This window comes from Prionailurus viverrinus, chromosome B3, assembly GCF_022837055.1.
Source record: "Prionailurus viverrinus isolate Anna chromosome B3, UM_Priviv_1.0, whole genome shotgun sequence".
NCBI classification, from domain to species: Eukaryota; Metazoa; Chordata; class Mammalia; order Carnivora; family Felidae; genus Prionailurus; species Prionailurus viverrinus.
In genome coordinates this window covers 144,553,116-144,559,745 of record NC_062566.1, presented here as the reverse complement: position 1 = coordinate 144,559,745, position 6,630 = coordinate 144,553,116, and the positions used below count along the sequence as shown (strand labels likewise).

At 41.1% G+C, this 6,630-nt stretch overlaps 1 pseudogene; it reads left to right on the top strand.

Annotated features, from left to right (window-relative positions):
• The first annotated feature begins 5,035 nt into the window (after nt 1-5,035).
• On the top strand, nt 5,036-6,211 carry LOC125168167 (disintegrin and metalloproteinase domain-containing protein 20-like; annotated as a pseudogene).
• Nucleotides 6,212-6,630: the final 419 nt, after the last annotated feature.

Here is a 6,630-nt window from a genome sequence, read left to right as displayed (position 1 = left end):
TTGTCCTGGTGGCATGAGACCCCTGCCGTACAAGTCAGGTCTGGGGTGACCAGGCTCCCAGCATCCCTAGTGGACTGTGCCCAGGGCAGAGTTTCCATCCTGGGAGTGGGGCTGCAAACAATGAGTGAGTCCCACATCTCAGTGGCACCTGCTGGGGCTTGGCCTCAACAGTAAACAGCTTAGGGTCACTGACATTCTGTCCCTCTGGGAAAGAGTCCTCTGAACAGGAGCTGGTCACCAGGAACCCTGGTATTGGTTGCAACAGTCTGGAGGGGAGGTTGCAGCCAGGCTCAGTGGCACATGCCTATAGTCCCAGCTCCTTGCACTGGAGTTTCCATTTGCTGAGCTGGCGTGGGGAAGGAAAGGCACATACCTTAGCTCAAAATTCTAGCTTTTCCGTCTGTCAGTATATTTTCTGGAATAAATGTTTCTTCATGGGCTGTATGCCAACAAGGCCATTTGCAGACACTGTAAATACATCATTTGAGATTTTATTCATATCCCACATAGTAAACATTCAATGTAGTATTACTTTCAGGTGTAAAATATAGTGATTCAACATTTCCATACAACACCCAGTGCTCATTATGACTGCGGCCCTGCAACCCCATCACCTACTTCCCCAAACCTCCTCCCACCTTCCCTCTGGTAACCCTAAGTTTGTTTTGTATAGGTAAGAATCTGTTTTGTTGGGTTTATATGTTCCATGGGTTAAGCCTAAGACTCTTCATTTGGGTTCATGTCTTGATTTCATGGATCCTGAGATCAAGCCCCATTTTGGTTTCTGCACTGACAGCAAAGAGACTGCTTGGGATTCTCCTTCCTGATTCCTCTGCTCCTCCCCCCATTCTATCTCAACATAAATTTAAAAACATTGAAAAAAGGTTATTTCTTGGTGTAGCTCTTCTCTCTTCTTTGTCCCCTTTCCCATTTGAAGTTTCTTAAATTCTACATACGAATGAAATCATATATTTATCTTTCTCTCACTTGTTTCAGTTAGCATAATACTCTCTAACTCCATCCATATCATTACAAATAGCTAATGTCATTCCTTTCAGGGCTGAGAAACATTCCAGTGTATGAGTATGAGTGTGTGTGTGTGTGTGTGTGTGTGTGTAGATATACCACATATACTTTATCCATTTATGAGTCAATGCTTACTTGGACTGTCTCCAGAGCTGGGCTGTTTTTGATAGGGCTGCTATAAACATAGAGTTGCAATTCCCTTTAAATTAGTATTTTTGTATCCTTTGGGTAAATACCTAGTAGTTCAATCGATCAATCATAAGGTAGTTATATTTTTAGCATTTTGAGGAATGCCCATGTGTGTTTTCCAGACAAGCTGCACCAGTTTCCATTCCCATAAGCAGTGCAAAAGTGTTCCTCTTTCTCTGTATCCTCACAAACACCTGTTGTTCCTTGTGTAGTTGAGTTTAGTCATTCTGACGGGAGTGAGTTGATATTTCATTGTAGTTTTGATTTATATTTCCCTGATGATGAGTGATGTTGAGCATCTTTTCATGTGTTTATTGGTCATCTGTATGTTGCATTTTGGAAACTCTATTCATGCCTTCTGCTCTTTTTTAAATAGGATTATTCAGTTTTGGAGTTGAATTTTATACTACATACAGAAAACCTGAAAAACTCCACCAAAAAAAAAAAAAAAACCACTAGAACTGATACAATAAACCAGTAAAGCTGCAGCATACAAAATCAACATACAGAAATTTGTGCATTTCGATACAACAATAATGAAGCAGGAGAAAGAGAAATCAAGGAATTTATCCCATTTACAATTACACCAAAAACCATAGGATACCTAGAAGTAACCCTCACTAAAGAGTTACAAGAGCTTTACTCTGAAAAACCTGGGATATTTATGGAAGAAATTGAAGAAGACACAAAGAAATGGAAAAATATTCCATGCACATGGATTAAAACAAAAAACATTGTTAAAATGCTGATACTACCCAAAGAAATCTAGACATTCAATGCAAATAATTCAGTTCAAATATCCCTGTCAAATAATACAAGCATTCCTCACAGAGCTAAAACAAATAATTCTAAAATTATCATGAAACCACAAAAGACCTTGAACACCCAAAGCGATCCTAAAAAAGAAACAAAATGGAGGCATCACAATTCTGGATTTCAACCTATATTACAATGCTGTAGTCATCAAGACAGTATGCTCCTGGCACAAAAAGAGACACATAGATTAATGGAACAGAGTAGAAAACCCATAAATGGTCAACTAATCTTTGACAAAACAGGAAACAGTATCAAATGGAAAAATGACAGTCCTGTCAACAAATGGTGTTGGGAAAACTGGACAGCAACAGGAAACTCTGATGGAACCAGACCACTTTCTTACAATATACACAAAAACAAATTCAAAATGCATGAAAGACCTAAATGTGAGACAGGAAACCATCAAAATCCTAGAGGAAAACACAGGCACCAAAATCTTTGAGCACGGTAAGAACAACTTCTTACTGGACATGTCCCAGATGCAAGGGAAACAAAAGCAAAAATGAACTATTGGGACCTCAAGATAAACAGCTTCTGTACAGCAAAGACACAATCAACAAAACTAAAAGGCAAATGACAAAATAGGAGAAGATATTTGAAAATGGCATATCAGATAAAGGCTTAGTATCCAAAATCTATAAAGAACTTATCAAACTCGGCACTGAAAAAAACAAAGAATCTGGGGAAGAAATGGCCAGAAGACATGAATAGACATTTTTCAAAGAACACTTCCAGATGGCGAAAAGACACGTGCAATGAGGCTCATTGTCACTCCTCGTCAGGGAACATAAATCAAAACCACAATGAGATAACACCTCACACCTGTCAGGAGGGCTAAAATTAACATGGTGGGAATGCAAACTGGTGCAGCCATTCTGGAAAATAGTGTGGAGATTCCTGAAAAAAATTAAAAATAGAACTATCCTGTGATCGAGCAATTGTTTTACTAGGTATTTATCCAAAGGATACCAAAATGCTGATTCGGAGGGACACATGGACCCCAATGTTTACAGCAGTCCTATCAACAATAAGCAAATTGTGTGAGAGCCCAAATATTCATCAGGAGATGAATGCATAAAGAAGATGTGGTAAATATATACAATGGAATATTACTCAGCCATCAAAAAGAATGAAATCTTGTCATTTACAACAATGTGGGTGGAACAACAACGTATTACCCTAAGTGAAATAAGTCAGTAAGAAAAAGTCAAATATCATATGATTTCATTCATATGTGGAATATAAGAAACACAACATAGGGGAAGGCAAAATAAAATAAGAGAAAAACAGAGAATAGGAAACGGGAAGAGACTCTTAAATACAGAGAACAAACCAAGGGGAGGGGGTAAGGTGGGCTAAAAGGGAGGTGGGCATTAAGAAGGGCACTTGTTGAAATGAGAACTGTGTGTTATATGTACATGATGAATCACAAAATTCTACACCTGAAATCAATACTGCACTGTAGGTTAACACACTTGTAATTAAATTTAAAATATTATAAGAAAATTAAGTACATACATATATGAACTCTTGGGAGTACCTCAAAATAGCAAGCTTCTGCACAGTGAAGGAAACAATAAACAAAACTAAAAGGCAACCTATGGAATGGAAGAAGATATTTATAAATGGCATATATTCAGGGTTAGGATCCAAAGTATGTAAACTTTTTAAAATTATTTTCCCTGATAAGTACAGAGTGTGTGTCCATGAATACTTTGTGTGAGAAGCAAAACTCGTGTATTGTGGTAAGATCTCACTGAAACTGAGATCCACCCTCTTCACTAAATTTTAACCGTACAGTACAATATTGTTAACTACACATGTAATGTTGTGGAGAAGACCTCTAGAAATTAGTCGTCTTGCATAACAGAAAATCACAACCCTTGATATCTAACCCTCATTGCACCTCTCTGCCAGCCCCTGGCAACTGCCACGCCACTCTGTTTTATTGTTATCAAAACCTGAATTTAGCTACCTGTTGCTGGAAAGGTCAACGTACAAAGTTTTAGTTTTGGTAGGAAAGGAATTTGAGCTTTATGCACAAGGCCAGCCACTGGTGAGAATGCAGACTCCTGTCCAAAAGCCAACTCTGAGGTTTCTCCCTGACGCAGGGGGTGTTACAGGAGTAGAGCATATTTAATCAAACAAAGGAGTTCCATGGTTGATAACGTCTTTTGATCATGTGCAGATTCCACAGTGCAAGCTGCCAAAGTTACCTCAACTCCCTGGCATCTCCAGCTGAGGAGGGAACCACACATGCATGGGAGGAGACTGCCAGAGGCCAGGAAAGAACCCCAATAAGGGATTAGAGCGGAAAACCCCTGGGGCTCACACATGGTCAGCAGTACTTTCTGTTCTCCCCAGCTGGCATAAAAAAATACTAAAATACAACCTTGTACTTCACCAATCATGAGATAGAATACTGGGAAATGTTTCCTCAGTAAACTCAGAGGAAGCTTCAAACCAAAAACCAAAAGGATCAAATGGCTTGAAAACCAATGTCTAACCAGAATGAGACATGAAAAACGACAAAGCTATTTTTTTAGTCACCTATAAAGGTAAAATTGACAACGTCCACCTCCACATCCCAAGGAAGTAGGAAGCATTGGTCTCCATAATGAGGAAAAGCAGTCGTCCATAGAAAGTGACCCAGCAGTACCACAGGACATGGAATTGGTAGAGAAGTTCAGGGTGTTAAAATTCCATATCCCATATTCACTAGCTGGAGGAAAGATGGAATGTGTTGAATAGAGCCATGTCTCTGGGTCAAGTCCTTACTATGTCCATGTGAGCACCCTTGAACTGGCTCACCTGCTTCTCCCACATCCACCCCAGCTGAACTGTTGTGCAGGGTCACACAATGCCACACCCTGGGACTGTTACCTAACCCCACAAGTGGATCCCAGGTGCAGGGTGCTGGCCACCCAGTACAGCCCTCTGTTATGTCAGATGGCCTAGACCTCACTTTGCTGAGGATCCTCCATTTATCCATTCTCACTGGCAGATGTCCCTGAGCAGGGGCATGAGGCTGGCAGAGGGCCAGGTCACCTTGAGGGCGTCCCTCTTGCAGTTTGCACTCTGGGCAGTGCTGGCTCCTGTCCAGGGTTCTCAAGGTCGTCCCTCATGGCTCTACATCTCCTTGAGGTGGTAATTACAAAGAAGGAGCTGCACAACAGCAAGGGCATTCAGATGCCTGGCTTGCTGTCTTGTAGCCTGTGTTTTGGGGCCAAGAGACACACTATCCACATGTGGCACAAGACACCCTTTTGGCCCATACATCTGCTGATGATGACTCAAGATGATCAGGTGCCTTTCAGATGGACTACCCCTCCATGCCTCCAGACTGTTACTACCTCGGCTACCTGGAGGAGATTCCTCTTTCCATGGTCTCCATGGACACGTGCTATCAGGGCCTTGAAGGTACCATGAAGTTGGATGACCTTGCCTATGAAATCAGACACATCAGCGATTCCCAACATTTGAACACATTGCTTCTCAGAGAGTGGCAGACACCAATGCAATGGGACCTACTTATAACCTGGGATATAAGGAGGATAGGGAGCCCTGTTCCTCAAGCAAATGCCAGTGCAGTCCTCAGTATCTCTAGTAAATTGTAGTCATCCCATCACGGAATTTTGCTCTCAGACCCTAAACAATATACAGTGTGTTCAACCACGTGTCAACCACGTGTCAAAATGTGCCCAATTCTTAATAAGGCTAGTTAGCTTAATTGACTCATTGTTTCATGGGATTCGTGTAAGTTACTATATTGGTTTCATGATAATTTATGAGAGAGATCTAGCTAACATGGGCAAATATGTGTTGCATCAGAGTCCTTTTTTTTTTTTTTTACTGCGATTCCAAGGGTTTTCAAATTCTAAACCACATTCATCCTTAGTTGCGATTTGAGATGGATCCCATGAAGTTAATTTCAGTCCAGTTGTATCTAGTATATGCCATCCACAAACCCCATCATGATGGGTTATTTAGGCAGATTATTTAGGCAGAGTCTGTCATAGCAACACATCATATTGCAAAATATATTGGTTTGTGGGTTGACACTGATGAATATGCTTGCCAGAAAGGGCCCAACTGCATTAGGACCCAATTCTCTTGTATACCTGAAGCTTTCAGTAAGTGTTCCTTCATTCATACACACTACATAATCAGTGGCAGATAAGGCAAGTGCCTCTTCAACATCTAAATGGTGCATTGAAATAAAAGCCTGACCCACAATCATTTTGGAAACTACTTAGCTGACCCAGGCAAGCATTGTGACTGCAGCTCCTTAGAGCAGTGCTATAGCAATCTATGCTGTATGAGTGATTGTATTTTAACCCCTGGGGACAAATGTAATACAGGCAGATGCTATACAAACTGCACCGATTTCGATGCTGGGACACTTGGCAGGCCAATCCAAAATATATGTAATCTCCCAGAGTCCTCCCGTGGGGTGTTCTTGTCATGCCCTGATGACTTCCATATGCAAGATGGAACCGCATGCAATGAAGAGGGATGCTGCTATCATGGGAACTGCACTGACTGCACTATGCATTGCTAAGAAATCTTTGGCAGAAATTCTGAGAAAGACGAAGATGT